Raw genomic sequence first — 21780 nt, 5'->3', positions numbered from 1 at the left:
AAGCAAGCACCCCAATTAATTCTGATGCAGTTGGACTGGGGACTGCACTATAGTAATAGGACGCAGGGGAGAGCTTGATAAAGGAGTTCAAGAGCACTGACTACACAGAGCAGTCCTGGGTGGGATCTTGGAGTAGAAGGCCCTGTGCATCTGCAGAGGACTTGGGGGCAGCAGGACAGCATTATTTCTCTGATAATGGGGAGCATAGGCTCCCTGGAAACATACTTTGACTGTGTGACACTTCCCCAGGACCAACCCTGCAGTAACATGAGCTCACTGTTCCATTTGGACTGCCTCCCTGCTTTCCCAGAGCTCCCACCCAAAGTCTTTCTCTTCTGCCATCTTCCACAGTTGGAGTCCCTGGCTGTTGTGTCCAGAAAGAAGGACCCTCCGTAGGGAGCTCCCGCCTCTACCCCCGCCCATTGTCCATGACTTGTTGTTGGCGAGAAATGAATGGCATTTCTCGGAATTAGCCCAGGAATTTCTGCTGATAAACAAATGAAACTCTCAAAGGGAAAAGCAATCAACATAGTTTGAAATAAAATCAATGTTTTCAGCTTAGTCTGTTTTCAACTTAGTTTGAAATAAGAGTCACATCTAGGGTATTTTAAGGAAAGAATTACTAAAATGTCCTTTAGTGAGCTTTCTTCCTAGTTGCAAGGATGACCCTTAAACCAGGGCCTGCTTTCAGACTAAGTAGAGCAGGAGATTATTACCTTGATTTCCTGTGACCTGTGATTCCTAGACCTGTTCAGCTGGCATTGTATCAGCCTCCTCCTCCCCCACCCCACTTCCCTGCTAAGTTGCCTGATAGCCAAAATGCTATCATTATTACAGCTTCATCTTGTGAATTTAAGCTTTGACTTCTGATACATTCATCTATCTTTGAGAGTGATAACTCTTATTAATCATTTTTAATTTAATCTACACGCAGGATCTAGAAAGTGGAATTTGATGGTGGAGAGTGTGGCTGAATGGGTGGGTGGGGGAGATCCCATGGCCACAAGCCTGGGTATCTGGAAGAGTTCTGGGGGCATTGAAGAAGGAGCCCAGGGAGTCAGGCTTTGCCTTCCCCACAGTCCTGCGGAGTACCAAGTTCCTCCATAATATCAAGAAGAAGTTCTTTATTCGTGGCAGAGGACACGATGATTTCTAGGATCAGTTGCCAGCTCGCAAGTTTTTCACTTCAGGGTTGTTAATTTAAAACCAATATTTTCCAGAAGTAACCAAATATCCTTGCTATCTGTTGCCTAGAGCCAAAGGGTTTCACTCCAGGGTTTTGGATGCAAAGTGATTATAACCCAAAAGGTTTACCAGATTATTTGCAGCGACTAAGATAAATAATAGTCTTTATTAGAATGGTTTTTGTATGATTTTCGTATCTAGATTTTTACACTGTCAGCTATTCCCTGAAAGTGATTTTAGAAACTGGCAGACTTAGGGTGTCAGTTGTTGAAATCTGTGCCAAAATCCACCTCCTCACAGGACTCCATTTTTGACCATCAAAGTAGTCTATTTTATAAATGTCTTGGTGTGTTGTCTCTTGTCTTTGCCACATATACACTAAGACCCAGAGAGTGGGAAGTGGTTCAGCAACAGATGTGTGGCTGCTGAGACAGTGTTTTTTTAGAGTTGTACTCCTTGAATTGGAGAGAGGCTATGAAGTATATGTACTATATTTTTAAAGAAAGGGATAAATCAAAGTTGTCTGCAGGAGGGGAAGGAAGAGGTTGGTTGGATTTTTTTTTAATTGGAGAGAAAGGGAAAGACTTCAAACTTGGTAGTAGAGGTTACTTTTAAAACATAAAGATAAGGGAAGTGTCCCTGTAAGCTATGTTTTCTTTCTTTAGCAAATTTGGGCAGCTTTGATTTCTCCACATTCACAAGATCATGCCCTCAGGGATCTAGGGCCAAATCAGAGTCCACACTCACCATCATACCTTTTATGTAGTGTATTCCTTTATTATTTTAATAGGAGGGAAATGGAGCTTGAGATGGAGGGGCAGGGAAATATGGCTTGCTTTCTTCCTTGCGTTGTTTGTTTGTTTCTCTTCCTCCCTCCCTTCTCTCCTTTTCTTCTTTTTTAATCTCTTTTTATTTTAAAAAATTTTATTGCAGTAAAATATGCATAACATAAACTTTACTATTTTAACACTTTTAAGTGTACAGTTTTGTACGTGTATGTTACTGTGCACCCGTCACCAACATCCATTTCAGGAATTTTTCCATCTTCTCAAACTCTGTACCCATTAAACACCAACTCCCCATTTCCCCCAGCTCCTGGCAATCATCATTCTTCTTTCTGTCTCTATGAATTTGACTGTTCCAGGTACTTCATATGAGTGGAATCATACAATATTTGTCCTTTTGTGACTGGCTTATTTCACTTAGTATAATGTTTCAAGGTTCATCTATTTTGTAGTGTCTTTCTTTTTTAAATGAGGAAGAGAATGGAAAAAGACATTGAGAAGACGCTAGTCCTAGAGATGAGAAAGTGAAGTCAGGAGTCAACCAAGGAATCTTAGAAATATCTAACAAATATTGGTTTTCAGAGCACATTTTTCATAGGGTGAGGAAGACTCCAGAGACCATGCTGTCTTGAACAGTGACAGCCATGACAAGCAGTAACTATCAGTAATGACTGTGTGAAATGCTGGGTTTTGAAAGACAGGCATATTCTTTATTAACCTTTCTCAGGGAGCATCATCCATTGGGAGCTGATTACTGGCACATTTTGTCATGTTTTGGAGAAATCCATAGAGGTAGAACTGTGTCCCTGTTTTCCTTTATCTGGAGAAGTACATTTCCAAAAGAGCCTCCTCTGAGATTGCAAGGGAAATCATGTCTGGAGCCATTCAGTATGGTTTTATTAGAAAGATTATTAAAGGATCAGACTATCAAATCTATGAGGCAATGTTGAAGGAAAAGTGTGCATATGGCTATTTAGGGGCTGTTATTTTTGTTGTTTATATTATTTTGGTCTTCATGGTATTTGGTTTGTTCTGGTTTGGGTTGTTTTTTAAATTTGTTTGTTTGTTTGTTTTTGCACAAAGCAGAGCAGTACCCAAGCCTAGAGCAGGATGTGCTTTCTGTCCTCCAGCTATGTACTTTCTATCCCTCCTTGGAATTAGTAAGAAGGCATTTGGGGGCATTTGAGGCTTTGACCTCCAGCTTCCCAGCTGCAGAATGTACCAGTATGTTGGCATCTGGATGAAGCCTTCTGGCTTCAGGTCTATATCATTGACCAGAGGGCCCATTTGGCTTCCAGAATCAGGACTACATTTGGGAAGGAGAGAGAGCTTTGGTCCTATGGAGTATGCATTCCCTTCCCCCCCCAGGTGAGGCTGTATTGTGCTATCATGGAGAGAGGAAGGCATGGGGCCAGAAAAGAGATGGGGTCTAACCCTACTCTCCCTCAGATCACCGTGGGACTTTCACAGAGCTTGCCAGCCTCTTTGTGCCTGTTTTCTCAACTTGTGAAATGAGAGTGATAATTCCTACCTTCTCCTAAAGTTTGTACTGACAGTGAAAACAAAGATGATATGGGAAAATGCTTTGAAAAGTATAAAGAGGTATCTATCAGTGAGGCAGTGTATAGCAGGGGAAAGAAGGAATTTAAATCTCGAGTCATCAGATTGCATCAGTAAGAGAGAATGTGGGCAAAGCCTGAAACTCTGGCATTTCACTATTTGTTCCCGTAGATCCCAATGACAGAGCCCCATAACCAGGCGCTGACCATATGTCTCCAGCTTCAGGGAAAAGTTGTTTGGGGTCTAAAGGAAATAGGTGACAAGTTTAATGAGTGTCAGGCAGAAGGCATGACATAAATGACATTACCTCTGCCTTTCCTTTCTATTTCCTTCTGATTAGGTTTTCAGTGGTTCCCTGAGTGGGTGTGCATCCCAGTAAAGCTGATTTCTCAAAGCAGAGCGAGCCCTTAGCAGAAACATGGGGTAATGCTGAGAAGGTACTCAGAGACAGGTAACAGTCTCTGAGCTGTCTTGAAAGCTTGATGAGGATTTTCTTTTTTTTTTTGGCTAAGCCTGACCACTTCCCCTGCCCTGAATCCTAAAAACGTTGAGCAGGATTCTTTGCTCTGTACTGTTGTGTACTGATTAAGTTGCCATAATTCCTGTTAGCAGGCCAGCACTGCGTGAGTCTCTACTTTGTTCTGAATTCATGTTCTGGCTAGAGCCTGTCATCCAGCACCTCATGAAGGAGCACAGCGTGACCCTACTTCAGGGAGCGTCTCAGACCACTGGCATCAGGGAAAGGAGCCACTGCTGTAGTGCTGCTTCCCAGCCTGGGAGGATCAGTCCCCCCCGTCTCCCAGGGCTTTGGAAATGTTGGGAAACTGTTTTGATCATCACAGTGATTGGGGAATGTCCTTGGTATTTAGTGGGCAGGAACCAGGGATGCTAACACAGTGAGTAGGAATATGATGCAGTGAAGAAGTGCCCCACCCCAAATTCCAGTAGCGACCCTATTGAGAAACACTGGACAGCAGCTTTACCCAGAGAAGCCTGGAAGGGAATCTCCTCCCAACCAGAAGTTGGTGCTACAGTCTACTCATTCATTCATTCACTCACTCACTCACTTATTTGTTCACTTCACAAACATTTACTGAGTACAAGCTTTGGGCCAGGTCCCATGTATGGTGCTGAGGTTTCAGAGTCCTTGCCTCAAGTTGCTCACAGTCTAGTGGGGGAGATAGGCATAACGACATCATTAAAACGTAATGTGAGGAGTACTCTGGTAGAGATTTGGACAGGGGCTGGGCAGGCAGAGAGGGGAGAGAGAGAGACACTCTACAAGAGCCGGGAGCCAGGGTCCTCAGAGGGGAGCCAACATTTGAGCTGGGTTCTGACAGACAAATGGGACTTTGCCAGATGGAGGAGGAGGAGGAGGAGGGAGGGCATGTGCGAAGGCATGTGTGGGACCGAGACTGCAGTGGGTGTGGTCCGTGCTGGTGGGAGGAGGCTCAAAAGGTTAGGTTGATGGGGGCCCAGTCTCAAAGGACCTCATCCTCCCTACAGTTAGACATTGTTTGGTGGAGCCAGCCCACTGCAAATGTTGGGAGTAGGTGAAGTTTGTCTTTCATGCTCCCAGACATCTTTTTGCACCCGTTTTCCTCTCTGTCAGTCCCCTGCATCCTCACCTCTCTCTCAGCCACTCAGCTTTCACATAGACACTGACACCTGATGGGAATGAGGCTGGGTTACCATTTCTAGGGGCTTTCACTCTTTATCAACAGAGAGGTGAATGCTTAACTAAAAGAATTCACTATGGATAGAATTCCAGGTGTCAGTGGAGAGACTTTGGGGAGGGGACTTGGAAGAACCGAGTGTTGAGGAGACAGTGCAGAGGGGCTAAGATCAGTTTACACACACTCACTGTGCATGTGAGCATACATGAGGTGTGTGTCTGAGTGGGTGAGATTGTGTATGTATGAGCCAATATGTGAGGGGATCATAATAGTTCCTACCTCAAAGGACTGTTATGAGAATTAAATGAATTAATACATGTAAGGGGTTTAGCACCATCCCTGGCCCATAGTATGCCCTCAATAAATGCAAGCTCTTTTTTATTATTTTAGAATGCATGGCCAGAGTTCAGTCTTGGGAAGTGGGGACATACTGGCCAGGATGGAGATGAGGATTTTATGCTAAGACCTTAGTGGCCGTCTCTGGTTAGTTTCAGTATGTACCTAGGCCACATCCTAACACTGGGACAGTATAATTTTTTAGCATGTGGCTGATCAAGATGTAAATTTTCTCAAGTGGAGCCATAGCAATATTTTATGTACATTTGTGTTTACTTTCTCTGTCTCCACTCGGAGCACATGGCAGGTGGGAAGCTGTTGTTTTACGGACAGTGCAAACCTGCCTTGAGGCCCAGGTCAGCAGTTCTGTCCTCATGTGTGGGAACACGAAATAGAAGAACCACAGCACTTAGGGCTAGAGCCAAGGAGATGCATTAGAAAGAAATTAACTTGGGAGGGGCTGGATGAGGGAACAAAAGTCTTAGCTGGAGAAAGAAGGAGCAAACGGGAAAAAAAACTGGGAAGGACAGAAGACATAAGATCATCCAGCTGCCCCCAAGCTGAACTTACAATGTTTTCTGTGTTCTCTTTGGAAGAGGGGTTGGTTTGTCCAGCATTCAATGGAAACTTGTTGATTGACACTGAGTTGGGCACGAGTTCAGTGTGAGTGTGCCTTCAGCTATTTATTTGATTTTTTAAAATTGCACCCTTTGCAGTAAGATTGTTTAGCTTCTCCTGGCGCCCTGGGGCAGTGAGTTTAGATTGTTAAAATAGCAGCTATTAACACTATCTGTGTTATGACACTGTCCTCCCTGACCGCCTTTAGAGGAATTGGGTATAAAGTTGTTTGACAAAAGTTAAATTCCACTCTCCCCACCAAGAGAGACGGAGAGTTCTCCTCTGAGTCAGAGCACGTTTGTTTAGCCCTCACCCCAAAAGCCTCCAAGTCTGCCTACCCCCGCACTGTCCCCACTCACACACATGTGACTCTCACAAACACACACTGCACCACACTCACTCTCACGTGCACCGTCACACACTCACACCCACCCCACAAACTAGAGGAATCCTGGGGAGCCCTTGTGCCTGTCTTGCTGTTCCTTTGTTTTGTTTTCCTTTCTTTGTTTTGTTTTGATTTGAAATCAGTCTTTGGGATTAAATTGGATAATTTTTTTTCATGGTGTTAATAGTGCTGTGGAGGGAGCATGTAAGGACTTTCTCCTCAGTCCTGGCCATGCTTGCTTCTCCCAACTACTAAATACAATGCTGACTGATCAATCAAAGTCGTCTTTGTCGGACTTTGCATACCATACCTCTTGGGCAGATAGCCCAGGAACCTCTAAATGATGCATGAATTGCTGGATTATCTAGATTATTCATAGGTCTGTTTAAAAGGGAATTTTTCATGAGAGGACTAGATGGCTCTGGCTTTCCCAAAGGCCCTGGGGGAAGATCAAAGGAGCCCAGTCAGTGGGAGAAGTGGGAAGCTGCTGAGCTCCCTAAGCAAGGCAGTAAGGGTGGCTGCAGCAGAGCCACACTCTAGGCAGGTCAGCATTGGTCAGTGGTGAACAGCTATGATGAGCCCAGGCCTAGGAGGCGTGGAGGGGAAGTTCTGTGTTCTCTGGACATCTTTGGTGTATGTCATCCATACCAGTGCTGTCCAATAGAAGTTTTTGGAATGATGGAAATATTCTATATCTGCACTGTCCAATATGGCAGCCACTAGCACTTGTGACTGTTGGGCACTTGAAACGTGACTGGTATGACTGCAGAACTGTGTTTTAAACTTTTTTTAGTGTCACTTAGTTTAAATGTAACTAGACACGCGTGACTAGTGGCTCCTATAGTGGATGGCACGGCTTTATACCATTCATTGGATACTTTTCTGTGGTATGGCATTTAATTTTGTACCTTCCATGCGTCTATTCAGTGTCTTGCAACTAGATGATAAACTTCTTGAGGGCAGGAATCATATTATTCTGAAACCACAGAAAATTATATCTTGAAGAGATTTTTCGTCCAGTTCCTTCCCCTCACATTTGACAAACGCAGAGCCTGAGAAAGACTCTCTCACTTACCTGAAGCCACAGCGCTCATTATAATTAGCTGAACCTGGAACCCAGGTCTCCCTGCCTCCTAGACTGTGCTTCGCCACATCTCCCTTGCAGATAAATTTCAAAAGAGTAAATATTCTCTTCCTTTCCACTCTCTTCACTGCTTCTGAGATTAATCCCCTGATATTTGAAAATAATTTGGAACCCACGTATCTTTATCTGCTCATGTGCCAATTCACAACGTAGGCTCTGGACGAATGTTTACGGAATGAATTAATTCTCTGAGGCTTTCCTGTTGTGTGTTCTCTTTTATGTTATATTTTCCAAGAAAATCTGTTTCTGTCTCACTCAGTGCATTTGAGTCAGCCAGTGCTCATGCTGTCTCAGCTCAGGGAGACAGGGCCTCTGCAGATGTGGCCATGGCCTGGGCAGCTATTTGGGTATAGACTAGAGAACCTAGTTTATCAGCTGCCTAGCAAGCTGATAAAAATGCTATAGCGCTTTGGGCTCCAGGCCTCATCTGCAGTTTGAATTCTGTAGACTTGATGGTAACCAGGAACATCAGGCATAACTCTTTCCCCTCTCCACTTTTTCTCTGGCAAAACACAATCACCTACAACTAAAGGTACCACAAGTAGGACTTGGGGGCCATATCTTACTGGTCACTTAGAAATTGAGATAAAAAACCCAGTCCAAACTAACTTTGGAATCAACTGCCAAAAGGAAGACAATTCAACTCAGGTCCGAATAAAGTATGCTTTCATCTCCTTTCTCCTCTCTCTTATTTCCCACTCCAAGTCTTTGCCCCTAACCCAGAGCCAACCAACAGTAACTCAGCAATAGCTTAATTGAAGCAAAACCTGTTAACAGCCACCAAAGGCTGAGTTTCAGCCAAGGAGCTGGCTCCTCCAGGCAACCCTGCCAAGAGCCAGGCCCAGGCAAAGGAGCAAATGGCCTGCATCCCATCTGCGGTGGAATGGCCAGCTCGTTTGCTGGTACCACCTAAAGAAGGAGTGGTCCGGTACTGAGATAGAAGGCTTCCAGGGACCCGCCCAGCCCTAAAAATCTTAAGCCCAAGTATAGTCATTGGATGCCAAGGACACTGGAGAAAGTCTTTGGAGCATGTAGGAGCACCAAGCCAATTGGAGTGCCTGCTAAGCCAGCCCAGCATTCCTAGCATTCCGGCCACGCCATATACACCCCCACCCCCAGAAGGCAGCCAGTGGCCACATCAGAGGCTACATCCAGCAGGCTGAGACCCCCATCAGATCCTCCAAGAGCCTACTCCCTCGCTTAGGCCTGCCTGCTGCCCTGTGCTGAGTTCAGGGAGGTGGACAAACAGTACCGCCCAGTTTAGCCTAAGAATCTCATTTGCCATGGAATCTCCAGGCGGTGAATCATTTTGAGCAAGCACTTAAGCAACTTTCCACTGAGTCATCCTGAGGACTGTCAGGTTCATTAATCCTGACATATACTGTGTATATCCTTTGTTCAGATCCTGTTCCCATCCTGATACTGAGGGAGACAAGATTGTAAACAACAGAGCTTTAAAGACGTGCTTATTGGGAGTCATTTGTATCAGGGTTCCCTTTGCCTCTCTATCTTCTAAAAGGCCTGAAGCACTAATTAAAATCCTGCCAGTACCAATTCTTGCTCTGTGTATGCTCTTGGCTGCATAACTACCAAGAGTATGTACTCTTTACTCTGAGTGGCAGTACATGTTGGATTTCTTTTCCAGATACTCCATGGGTCCTTTTTCATTTGGCTTCTTCTAGACCAGGGGTCAGGAATTTTTTTTTTTCTGTAAAGGTTCAGATAGTAAATATTTTAGGCTTTGCAAGCCATACAGTCTCTGTTGCAACAACTCTTCCATTATACTGTGAAAGCAGGCGTAAACAGTATGTAAATAAATGGGCATGGCTGTGTTGCCATTAAACTTGATTTACAAAAACAAATTGCATGTCGGATTTGGTCCACGACCCCTGCCCGTTCTGGACACAATGGGCTAAGTCCAGTTAGTAGGTGAGACCTGATTTTAACTGTTAAGAGTGCCTACAAGTATCACTTTGGGGACGGGACCACTCTTACCCTCAATTCTTTGGGGGAAGAGGTGTAAAAATTAGAATATTTTTCATCTTTCCCATTTTGAATATGAATGTTGGATTCTCTATAACAATCAGAATAGGCTAAATTATGATGCAGTCACAACCCGCGAGTCTCAGCAGCTTAAACCAACCAAGGTGTATTCCTTACTCACACTGCATGTCCATCTCGTGTCATTCTCATCCAGGGACCCTGGCTCACAGAGCCTTGCTATCTGGAATTCAGTTCCGGTGGCATGGGAAGGGAATGTAGCAAATTATGCGCTGGCTCTCAAAGACTTCTGCCCAGAAGTGACACAGATTACTTCTGCTCATATGTCATTGGCTAGAGCAAGTCACATGGCCATGCTATGACTTCTCAGGGACAGGGAAGTGCAGTGCTGCCATGTGCCTGGTAGGAGGAAAACTGGAGTATTGATGAATAGCCCTAATGACTATCACACACTCCAGGAACTGCTTTCCAGGTTTCTTCTTCATGTCCTTCCTTGCCTAGCCCTTAGGTTATCTGGCCTAATTGTCTGTTTTGCACAACCCTGCCTGGCTTTCCTCAGCCCTGCTGGTCATTGACATTGGCACATGGGGGAATAGCTTAGGAACTAAAGCATTGGGATAGTAGTCATTCCTTAGAATGCTATGTAAACCAACCATAAATATGAAGTTAGGCCTTTGAGCCAGGTCCTACATGCCATTGGATCCTAGGCTTGATTGCCATTGGGCGGCAGGCCTGAGAACAAGTGGACCTCCCATGCCTCTGGGTTTTATTTTACTTTGGTTTGCTTTTAATGGGAATTTGACCTAGAGAGGAAATTCTAAACATATTGACTCTGGGCAGTTTCTGCTCTTAGTGCTTTGGAGAGCAGTTGTCAAGATGGAGGAAGGAGGTGGAAAGTGAACGGTAGAAAGTGTAGGTGATATTAATGCAATATTATGGGCTAAAGTGAAACTTATGGCCCATGATTTTAGAAGAAGGAGTATATTTGTAAATACACAAGACTTGGATAGGATAAGCCAATTACTCTAAAAATCCCAATATCTCAGCAGCAAAACACAATGGGGGGTGGGTAGCTGTGAGGAGGGAGGGCTCTATTCCATGCAGTCATTCAGGGTCCCAGGCCCCTTTCACTGTAGCGGCCTCTCTATCCTCTACGACCTCAGAGTCCTCCTCTAGATCCTCTGCGTGTAGCCCTCTGTCTAGGGAAAAGAAAGAAAGGAGAGTTGTGCAGGAGGTTTTACAGGTCAGACTACAAAATCCTGAATCATTTCTCACCACATTCCACTGACTAGAACTTATTCACATAGCCCGACCTAACTGCAGTGAGGCTGTAAAATGTAGCATAGCTGAGAGCTCACTCAGTTGAGGGCAGGGGTAGAGGGTGGGAGGAAAATGGGTTTGATGAGCACACAGCACCACTGTATACTTGTCTTAAGCAAAGGTGATGTTTTTGTAGGAAGGGCGCAAACTGCTAAGTCTTAAATTGAAGTCTTCACCAACATCTTCTCAATATTGAAATGTCTGACGCTCATGGGGCATTATGAGCCTTGATGGAGTAAGAGACTGGTCCTACCCTCAGAGAACTTGTACTATAAATAAAGATAAGTGTAATTCCCCTAGACCTCATATTTTGCTTTGTACTTCACATGGCCTTTAGACCCATAGGTAAGAGCAATTACATTCTTGCTTGTACAGTGACTTAAGATGTGCGTCCTAGGGGCAGGAAAGTGAAAGAGTTGACATTCAGTGAAATGATGATCAGTGACCCTGGGCAATTCATTCTGAATCCTAAATATTCATAAATCACTCTTAGAAACTAAAAGAAAGCAATTAAAAGGGGAACTATAGAAGTAATCTTCTTTCTCTTCTTGCCCTGACTACTAGGACATTCAGAATCCTTTAATGCTCATATAACATCATAATTATGTTAACTCTATTGGTTGGTATTTCTTTTTCTTTTTTTTTTTTTGAGGAAGATTAGCCCTGAGCTAACGTCTGCTGCCAATCCTCCTCTTTTTGCTGAGGAAGACTGGCCCTGAGCTAACATCCAATCCCATCTTCCTCTACTTTATACATGAGACAGCTGCCACAGCATGGCTTGCCAAGTGGTACATAGATCCACACCCGGGATCTGAACCAGTGAACCCTGGGCCACGAAAGTGGAAAGTGTGAACTTAACCACTGTGCCACCCGGCTGGCCCCTGGTTGGTATTTCTTATAGCTACTTCTTGGTTCAGGTTTTTTCTGTTTTGATTGTTAATTACTTCATGGTATATGCCTTTTGTTGCAAAAAGGAAAAATTGAAAGCATGGTTTCTTGTTTTATTTAATGCTAAGTTTGAAAATTGGTATTTGTGGAAAAGGTTTTCTGTGTGTATCATGACTTCCTGAGCAGTTGGTTTTACGTGGTGTAGTTTTAGAGAAGAACTTTAGGTCAAAGAAAGGCTCAACTCTCTAAGCCAAAGGAGTATATCACTCCTTCAAGGACAGCTAGAGCTTTCATGTCCAACCCATAGCTGTAGGTCAGAATGGAGAAAACATTTTTAGGTTCCCTTTCTCCCTAGCTGTATGTTGAATATTTGGGGATCAGATCATTTGTATTTATTATTTCCTCTAGTCCAGGGCTTCTTAACCACTTTCGGGCCAGATATTTCTTTGTTGTCAGGTGCTGTCCTGTGCATTGGGGATGTTTAGCAGCTTCCTTGGCCTCTATCCATTGGATACCAATAGCGCCCTCCTCAACCTGTGACTACCAAAAGTGTCTCTGGATATTGACAAATGTCCCCTGGGGGAAAAAAATCACCCTCAGTTGAGAACCACTGCTGTCGTCCTGAAGTATTTGTGATCTTGCATAGATACCCTCACTTGCCCAGGATCCTGGTCTTTAATTATATGTATTTTGCCATTTCCTGTAGAGATAGGAGTTGGAGACAAAGGTTATGGGTGGCAGGAAACACAGTTCTAAGAATGCCTGCACTTATACCCCCGTGGGGCATAGAATGAGGCAGCATAGAACAAACGCTGCATATATATGTCCAGAACTGGGAGTAAAAAGCCTCCTCAACACTCTTTAAGCTTTGAGAAGCTGACTCATTTCTGGGGTATTATTGAAGGTTCTGAATAAAATGAGTTCTAGAACCAGAAGCCCTAAAGCAGTGCCTCTCAAACTTTACTGTCCACATGAATCACTGGGAATTTGTTGAAATGCAGATGCTGATTCAGTAGGTCTGAGATTCTGCATTTCTAACTAGCTCTTAGGTGACACTAGTGCTGCCGGTCCCCATACCACAAGAGTGGAGGGTTGGTCTCTGAGAAGAGGAGCTGGCCGTCCAACGCCATTTTCAGGTTCTGTCAAGGGAATTGTTCTGTTCCAAGATGATTTCATTGGCCCAGTAACTAAGAAGGTAATCTGCAGTTTTTAAACATTCCCTCCTACCACTCTCAAGAAGGCACAACCCAAGTCTATAGCCTCCCCCTCTTTCTCTCGCTCTCCCTAACCATTTGAGGCTAATAGGAGGTGAAGTAGTCAAGTACTTCCTTTTGATGAGCTACTTTATATTTTTTAGACCTTCTATATGCCTGTGAGTATGTGAGAGAGAAAGCGGTTTCCTTTTCAGAGGAAACAGAATTTAGGAAAAGCAATTAAAGTGACAGAAAAGATTTTGTGTGGGTGGCTATTTTATCCTAGCTGTAGTTTCATATAATGCCTAGATCTCAAGAGCAGTATAGTAGATAGCTCCACTTCTGGGGCCAGAGACTTTGGTTCAAGTTCTAGTTTGACCGCTTCCTAATCTTAGTTTCCTCATCTATAAACAGGTATAATAACATATCTACCTCATAGGGTGGCTGTAGGGAGAATAGAGGTAATGAACAGGAAGATACAGTGCTGAGCACAGAGCCTGCTCAGTGTAAGCTCTAGTCAATAACTGTCAGTTGCTAATGGTATTGATGCTGTCCCTGTAATTATTAGAACTGTGGCTGTCAAATTCTTTTCTGCCTCAAGAGTGTCTAATATGCCATACTCCTGTCAGTGATGTCTCTCATTATGCTCAGTGGTTCCCAATCAGGGATGGGCTGATGTGTGGAGCTTGGAACTACTCCCACCAGAGGCCATGGTCCTCTTGAGAATTACGAGGTCCCCTTTTGAGAATTACTGGTCCAAAGCAATGACTGATCCTCATATTGCATTTCCAGACTTGGTAAATCCAAAGATGATAACAAACCTTATTTACTTGCTTACTTTCTGACCTCTACAATCACCTTTCTCCCTAATAACTTTACTCCAAAATGAGGAGAGTGGCCATCATATGAGCATCTGGCTGCCAAAAGATGAGTCCCAGTTTCAAAGGGGAAATTTGCATTAATCTTTGACATTTCTTTACTATTCACGCCTCCATTTCCTGAAGAATAGTCACCATCGCATGGCAATCAGTGGTGGAGTTCTTTTAAATCTCAATCCCCTAACACTTCCTTTCCTTTCTCTGTATTGTATCCTCTTACCTATGTTACTCTTTGCCCAGCAGGGACTTTGGCTTCAGATCTTAAAGGATTTCCTAGGAGGAGAAACATGATACTTTCTCCTCTCCTCTAGTAATTCTGTGACACGGCAGATGAACTGCCTCCTTTGGTCTCCAGGAAGAGGTGGACTGCCTTTTCCTCACAGCTCTGACTGCTCCAGCAGCCTGGAGCGCTTCATCTGCCACTGCCTTCCCCGCAGCCTCTGCCAATGGCCTCCAGGGACCACTTTCTGAAACCTGCTGCTAACACTTTTCCAAACACAACAGAAAGCGTGTTTGGGGATAAGTTTTCTCAATTAACCCTCAAGTACTGAATACCTCTTTTCTTCCTTTAAAAGTATGTAATGTGATAGCCCTAGGTTTTTTCACTAGCCTCCTAACGGGTCCTACCTCCAACCTCATGGTCTCTTGTCCGGTCATCTCAGAACAGTCTTTCAGAAATGTAAATCTCATCAAATAACTTCACTGTTGAAGTCACTTCACTGGCTTCTCATCATATACAGAAAAAATCCAAACTCCAGGGCTTGACTTCTTTGTAGCCCCAGTGCCTGATGTCACTGGGTTGTTGTTCCATGTGCCAAACTGTATGGTTCAAGTTAATAGCACTATACAGTATTTCACAGGGGGCATTTTTCTCTTGGTTTACAGGGCTTGCTAATGAAAGAAAAAAAGAAAGGAAAAGATGCAAGAGATGCTATGCAGCTGCCTAGAGGAAACATGTTAGATTGTAGCTGAAGGTTGAGTGACTGAGGGTGGGAGCAGGGTCCTGAATTCAGTAGTTTATAGTGTCCATGAGATGGCAAATATCAAGATCATTAAAACATCTAGTTATTAGATGAGGTGCAGGGCAGTACTTCCCAAAGGGTGTTCCTGGGATGTTCATAGCTGTTACATAGATGAAAAAGACGTCTGGTGGTTCAGTAAAGTCAGTCAGAGAAAATGCTGGGTTGTAGTTAAGCAGATTTCTTTACTATGGGACTTCTGCGATCCTTTAACACACTGAAAGGGCTATTGTGAGCATAGAATATGGATCTTTTCCCAACTTTATTTGCAGCACAGCATTTTGTTTTCACAGAGCATCTTGTGGACTAGTAGTGCTCTGCAGAGCAGACTTGGGAAATGCTGGTGTAGGCAATACAAAGGAATGCTTGACTGCCCTCCGCACTGTCTCGGCCAGATGCCTCGCATTGTTTCTGTAAATGCTGCTTGAGGGTAGTGACTAATTTGTCCATTTCAAAGGGTCATTGACCTTCAAAAATAAAGCCTGGTTCCCAAAGGATTAGAACTAACCAAGTAATAGTAGAACTCATTCTTAATTTATTTAGGGAGAAGAGGAAGGCAGTGAGTGACACATGTTACAACAAAACCTGTCATTAATAATTAGGTGACATGTGGAATAGTTGCTTTAACATTTTCATTTCAACTACAAGTCCATTTATTACAGTGTTCGGTAATTAGAAATTTTAAAAGCCCATAGTATAGTAGTGAAAGAATAAGACAAACTTATCAGATCCACTGCAGAAGAGGTTCTTTTCGTTGGGCTATGTAGTCTAAGTTCAGATGAAGACCTGAGATTTGGGAATTGGCCCCTGACAACAGAGGACTTTGTGTTTTGTCTTCTTCCTCAATTGTTGGACTTGATTTTAGTGGGCTTCCCTAGCCCTCATGTTCTGTGGCTCTAGGCAAAAATTAAGAGACCTAAGTTTGAATCCTTGCTTCGACACTAAATAATGGTGTCGCCTTGGCAGCTCTGGTCCTCATTTTCGTCTGTCAGGAGAGAAGGCTATTTCCAGTTTGCTTTTGGAAATATACATGGGAAACTCTAGAAGGCTTATGTAATGAGATTGAAATGGTCCATGAGCTGAATAATGGAGCTGATGATAAAGCTGTTCAGTAAAGTGGAAGAAGACATTTTGACAGGAAAGAACGTAGAAGTTCCCTCTAAAGATTGGATTATGGGAAGCTTTCACCAGTACGTGCTCTCAGCACACAGAAAGCTGAAAATGAGCATGCATAGCCCTAGAGCCCTGGAAACTGGACTGAGTTGCCTGCAGAGATCCGGTGCTGCTGAGGGGAAACCCACAGGACCCTCGCTTTGTATTAAAATAGTAGGGACACCTCTTTTGGGTCATGGAATACTTTGAGAATCTGATAAAACCTGCAGACCTTCTTCCCAGAAAAATGCATGTACACTCATACACTCAAATTTCTGTAAGTCACTTCAGAATCACTTCAAAAGTCATACTTGATTTTTCTCCAGCTCTCTAGGACTTAAATCAAGAACCAATTTGGGGCCAGCCCGGTGGCACAGCAGTTAAGTTTGCACGTTCCACGGCCCGGGGATTGCCAGTTCAGATCCCGGGTGCAGACCTACACACTGCTTGTCAAGCCATGCTGTGGTAGGCGTCCTACAGATAAAGTAGAGGAAGATGGGCATGGATGTTAGCTCTGGGCCAGTCTTCCTCAGCCAAAAAAAAAAAAAAAGAGGATTAGCAGCAGATGTTAGGTCAGGGCTAATCTTCCTCAAAAAAAAAAAAAACACTTCACCCTTGGATATTCACATTTATATCTTGAAATTAATAATAGACTCTCAACGTTCAAGCATATATCACTATTTCAATGATTGTTCCTCCATTCCAGTGCTAGAGCCAGGAGGAGATAGAGAAATCAAGACATAAGCCCTGCCTCCTTTGCTCTTACTGATCACTTAGCAGGCAGTACACTTGTTATCAGGTGCTAGACTGTAGGGTACAGTCAGACCATTATAGTTGCTGCAGGAAATCAGAGTGTATTTGATAGATGGTGAGGGCTGGGTAGGGTATGGGTAAGCAAAGGGGAGTCTGCAGTTGGGTCTAGCATTAGTTAGGGCAGAGTTGGCAAGGAGCATAGTGGGGGCAGGAACCAGCTGGTCTGAAGTAGAGTGTTGTTTAGCCAAGGGGATGCATCGTTGAGATGCGCTTCATTACCCTAGCTGTGCTGTGATGCTGCTCCATACATAGGGCTTCAGCTCCAGATGCTCGCCCACAGGCAGGTGACTGACACTGCAAGGCTAGAATTGCTATCTGAAAGGCAGCAAATCACAAGCTGAGGGGCCTTTTCTGAGTTGGCAGAACCTTTCAGGGGTGTAGTATGCTCTGGATACCGGACCGCTGGAGCAGACTCAATTATAAATCTCTTTTTGCCTTCAGATGGAATGCACTTGGTAAGCTGGAGATAATCATAATCAATTGCCTGTGTTGCATACAGCTCTTTTTCTCCCTGAACCTTTTCAAAAATGTAATCCTGTTTGTTCTTTCTATGTCCCTGTGAAGTAGGAGCAAGTGAAATGATTACCCCCAACAAATAACACACGTACTCACAGATGCAGGAAGTTCTTTAGAAACTGAGGCCCAGAGATGCAAAGTGACAGCAGTCCCATCACACGGCAAGTCAGTGGCACAACCCAGCCAAGGATACATCTGCTTCCCTGCCCCCCGAAATCCCGTGCCCAGTCTGCCAGCGCCCCTTGCTTCATAGAGCCATGTTCTCCTCTTACACAAATCCTCTCCTCAAGCCATCCTTCACAGCATCTGTCTGACAAGAAGGCATACTCAGGCAGGGTCAGCTACTGACTGACAGCAGCTGAAACATTAACGGAAGTGGGATGAAAAACAGCCCGCAGATGGGTTCCGGCTGAGGAGGGGAAGAACTGGGATTACCCCGGGGTGTGAGCTTTCAGCGCCCTCTTCCACTCTCTTCTCTCCAGCTGGACCGGCAGATGACTGTTTCCTCTCACTCGGCACCTTCTTGGCTGGGACAGAGTGTTGTGTCTGTCTGTTTAGCTGCAGAGTGATCTGCTAAATCTGCTGCAAGAATTTCCCGGCCTGGGACCCCACTGGGGGTTGGGCAAGGGGTGGGAGTAGGGAGGCCACTGGTTGTAGGAAGGTATGAGCCCACACAGAGTCTCCTTGAAGATTCCAAGCAGGAAAATCCTGTCCCCTCTCTCCCCTCCTTTAGCTCAGCTGTCTGGCAGACCCTCCACATCTCCCAAGGCGGGTAGCCCATGGCAGGGCCAAGCGGCACTGGACAAAATTATGACTTGGGATTGACCCCCTGACCCTTTTGTGGTTCTCCCTTTCTTGTTCATTTACCTTTCCCTTCTTTACCTGCCTCCCAGTCACCAGGGTACAAAGCCCCTTCGCTTTGTCCAGACCTGCCCTACTCTGATACTCAGCCTTTGTGTCTGCATTGCAAGATGTTTAGCAGTTTAGTATTTTTGGTAACAGCTTTATAGAGATATAATTCACATACTATTTATCCTTTTAAGGAATACAGTTAATTTGGTTTTAGTGTATTTACAAGGTATTGTAACCATCGCCACTATCTAATTCCAGAATGTTTTCATCGCCCCAAAAAGAAGCCCCATACCCACTGGCAGTCACTCCCCATTTTCCCTTCCCCCTGGCTCCTCACATCCACTGATCTACTTTCTGTCTCTATGAATTTGCCTATTGTGGATATTTCATAAATGTGGAATCATGCAGTACGTGGCCTTTTGTGTCTGGTTCTTTCACGTAGCATGTTTTCAGGGTTCATCCCTTATGACAATTATATTGCATTGTATGGATATACCACATTTTGTTTATCCATTCATCCATTAATGGGCACTGGGTTGTTTTTACCTTTTGACTATTGTCACTAATATTGCTGTTAACATTCGTGTACAAGTATCTGTTGGAGTCCCTGCTTTCATTTCTCTTGGGTATATACCAAGGAGTGGAATTACTGGTTCATATGGTAACTCTGTGTTTAACGTTTTGAGGAATTGCCAAACTGTTTTCCAAAGCAGCTGTATCATTTTACGTTTTTACTTTCCCATCAGCAGTGTGTGAAGGTTCTATTTTCTCCCCATCCTCACCAATACTTGTTATTATTGTCTTTATTCTTATAGCCATCCTAGTGGGTGTGAAGTGGTATCTCACTGTGTTTTCTTGTCCCTCGCAAGGCCTTACTCTTTACTGGGGACTGTTCCAGTCTTTGGTACTCATTACTGTGAACTTATTAAATTCTGGGGAAGGCAGGGCCCCTCTCTAACTAATGCTTGAACCTGGGGCCATGTCAGGCGCTCTGGCAAAGCAGAGAGGAAGAGAGTTTAGGGACAGAGCAAACTTGCCACTTTTGGAATCTTTACCGTAGCAGGAGCAGTCTGCACTACCAGTCGTTTTCCCTTCCACCAAAGAGACTTTGAGTGCGGAAGTAGCTAGACAAGGCTTCCTGGAAGAGGTGAGACTGGAGTTGGGCCATGAAGGGTGAGGGGAAGGAAAATGGGTGAAGGGGGAAGTGGAGAGGCTAGACTGAAAAAAAAAATACGAAGAGCAGCTCAGATACTGACCCAAAACAAAGATGAAACTCAAACCAATAAGCAATTACTTTTGTTTAGTAGCTCTGGAAAACAGGCAGCAGGAGAGGAGGCTGGAAATAGTGGCTAAAATGCAGTGGGAGAGTTGGCTGAGTTCAGATTTTATTCTTTGCCCTTTAGGACTACTCATAATCACAAATACACTCATAACCCTTCTGACCCGTAAAGCCACCTGTCTGGGCCCTCAGGAAATCCGAGGAGATTACGGGTTTGGTATATGGCTCTGGACAGACTCAGATCTTTGGCTAAAGAAATCACACCTGGTGGGCTCCCCCCTGAGATGGGGGGATGGGGCAGATGGTGTCAGCTGAGAGCTGAGGCATAAAAGGATTCTGAGTGAATGTGATGGCTCAGAAGTGACTCTAGTCTTCACTCAGAATCAGGGAATTTTTGAGAAGTTCTGCAGAGCAGTGAAAGACAGTTTTCTTAGCCAGTTTAGGATGCTATAACAAAAATACCATAGACTGAGTGGCTTAAGTAACAAACATTTATTTCTCGAAGTTCTGGAGACTGGGAAGTCCAAGATCAAGGTGCCCGCAGATCTAGTGTCTGGGGAGAGACCACGTCCTGGCTTGTAGACAGCCACTTCATGCTATGTCCTCACATGTTGAGAGCAGAGATCAACTCTCTCCTGTCTCTTCTGATAAGGGCACTAATCCCGTTCATGAGGGTTCTGCCGTCATGACCTAATCACCTCCCAAAGGCCCTACCTCAAAGTACCATCACATTGGGGATTAGGTTTCAACATATGATTTTGGGAGAGGGGACCTCAACATTCAGTCTATGGCAGGCACTATAAGGACTGGGCTGCCCCACCTCTCTTCCTTTACCAGCTTGCTTTCTGCCTTCCAGAAATCCTATTGTTTCTAGCTAATAGTAATACAACAACAGGATTTACTGAGGATTAATATGCACCCAGTACACGTTATGTGTATTGTCTCAGTTAATCCTTAAAATAACCTATGAGGTAGGTACTATTATCAGCCCCATTGTATAGATGGGGGAACTGAGACTCAGAAACGTTAAGTGATTCTCTCAGCTAATAAGTGGTAACTAATTATCAGTGGAGCTGGAATTTGGGCCCAATTTGGACACCCCGAAATAAGGCCTTTTTTCCCAGTAGATGGATCTTGGAGGCTGTATTTTCAGTTAGCTGCCCCATGAAGAACTAAGTTCTGGAAAGTTTCAGAATCCTTGCCCTACGCTGTACAGCCTCATTATGGATAGGCTGTATACATGTTACAATTTAATTATCTAGAAAAAGAACCTGTTTTCAAACATTGTCTTCCATTGGCACCTTGGTATCAATTTGTTAATGAGATGAGTGCTAAGCCCCGCTAGCAGGACCTCAATGTGATGGGCCACAGAAGAGTTAAGTTTCTATGGAGGAGGAGAGTTTGGGAAAGATCTGGAAATCATAAGTTTCTGCCCAAGGAAAGCTGGTCTAGCTAAGTCATCACTTTGAGAGGCCCAGGGCAAAAGGAAGTGATGGTGGTTGGTTGTAGCACTGAAAGGAAGAAATCTAAATGATAGGCATCACTAGTTTAGCTGATGGACCCATTTGAAGCAGTACCTTTGATTTCAGTGAGCATCCCGAGGGAAAACTCATTTGAACCCACATGGCCTCGGAGGGTGAGCACTGTTCCCCTTTTGGAAGGGAGCCACTGTTTCGGATACATTCATCCTGCAAGATGTACCGCATCTTTGCTGTATGCTCTGACCTGGCCTGACCAAGATGCACTGCCAAGCTGCCCCTCCCTTCATTGTAGCACGGCTCCTCCGAGGGCCACAGTTACTTTCCCACCAGCCCCCTTATTTGTCTGCTTTCTTTCCATCTGGGCCAAGGCCTAAAAACCAGCTGAAATTTATGCACTTTAAAACAATTTGTTTAAGAAAGTAACGTAACAGCCCCCACTGTCCCCAAACAGAGGTGCTGAATAGTGTCAGTAGGAGAGAACCATCTCCTTCTAGTCAACTAGGAGCACAGAATCCTAGCTAGGGTCTGTCCCATTAGCAGGAGTAGTGCTGGGTTTCTATGCCCAGCTTTGTAGGATCGATTTGCTATGGTTTGAAGGAACTCAAAATGATCACCTAGTCTGGCCACTGGCCTTCAAGTAGGATTTTTTCAAACATACTCTTCCAATTTAGTTTTTGAATGAGAAATTTGTATCCTTCA

General features: G+C 44.3%; 1 protein-coding gene across 8 annotated transcripts in view; it reads left to right on the top strand.

The window, feature by feature from the left end:
* Window positions 1-21780, top strand: part of CHRDL1 (chordin like 1) — a 112232-nt gene that overhangs the window by 40153 nt on the left and 50299 nt on the right. The gene's annotated exons all lie outside the window — the stretch shown is intronic.

The sequence above is a fragment of the Equus caballus genome, chromosome X, assembly GCF_041296265.1.
Source record: "Equus caballus isolate H_3958 breed thoroughbred chromosome X, TB-T2T, whole genome shotgun sequence".
Taxonomy (NCBI): domain Eukaryota; kingdom Metazoa; phylum Chordata; class Mammalia; order Perissodactyla; family Equidae; genus Equus; species Equus caballus.
This window is presented reverse-complemented; position numbering and strand designations above follow the sequence as displayed.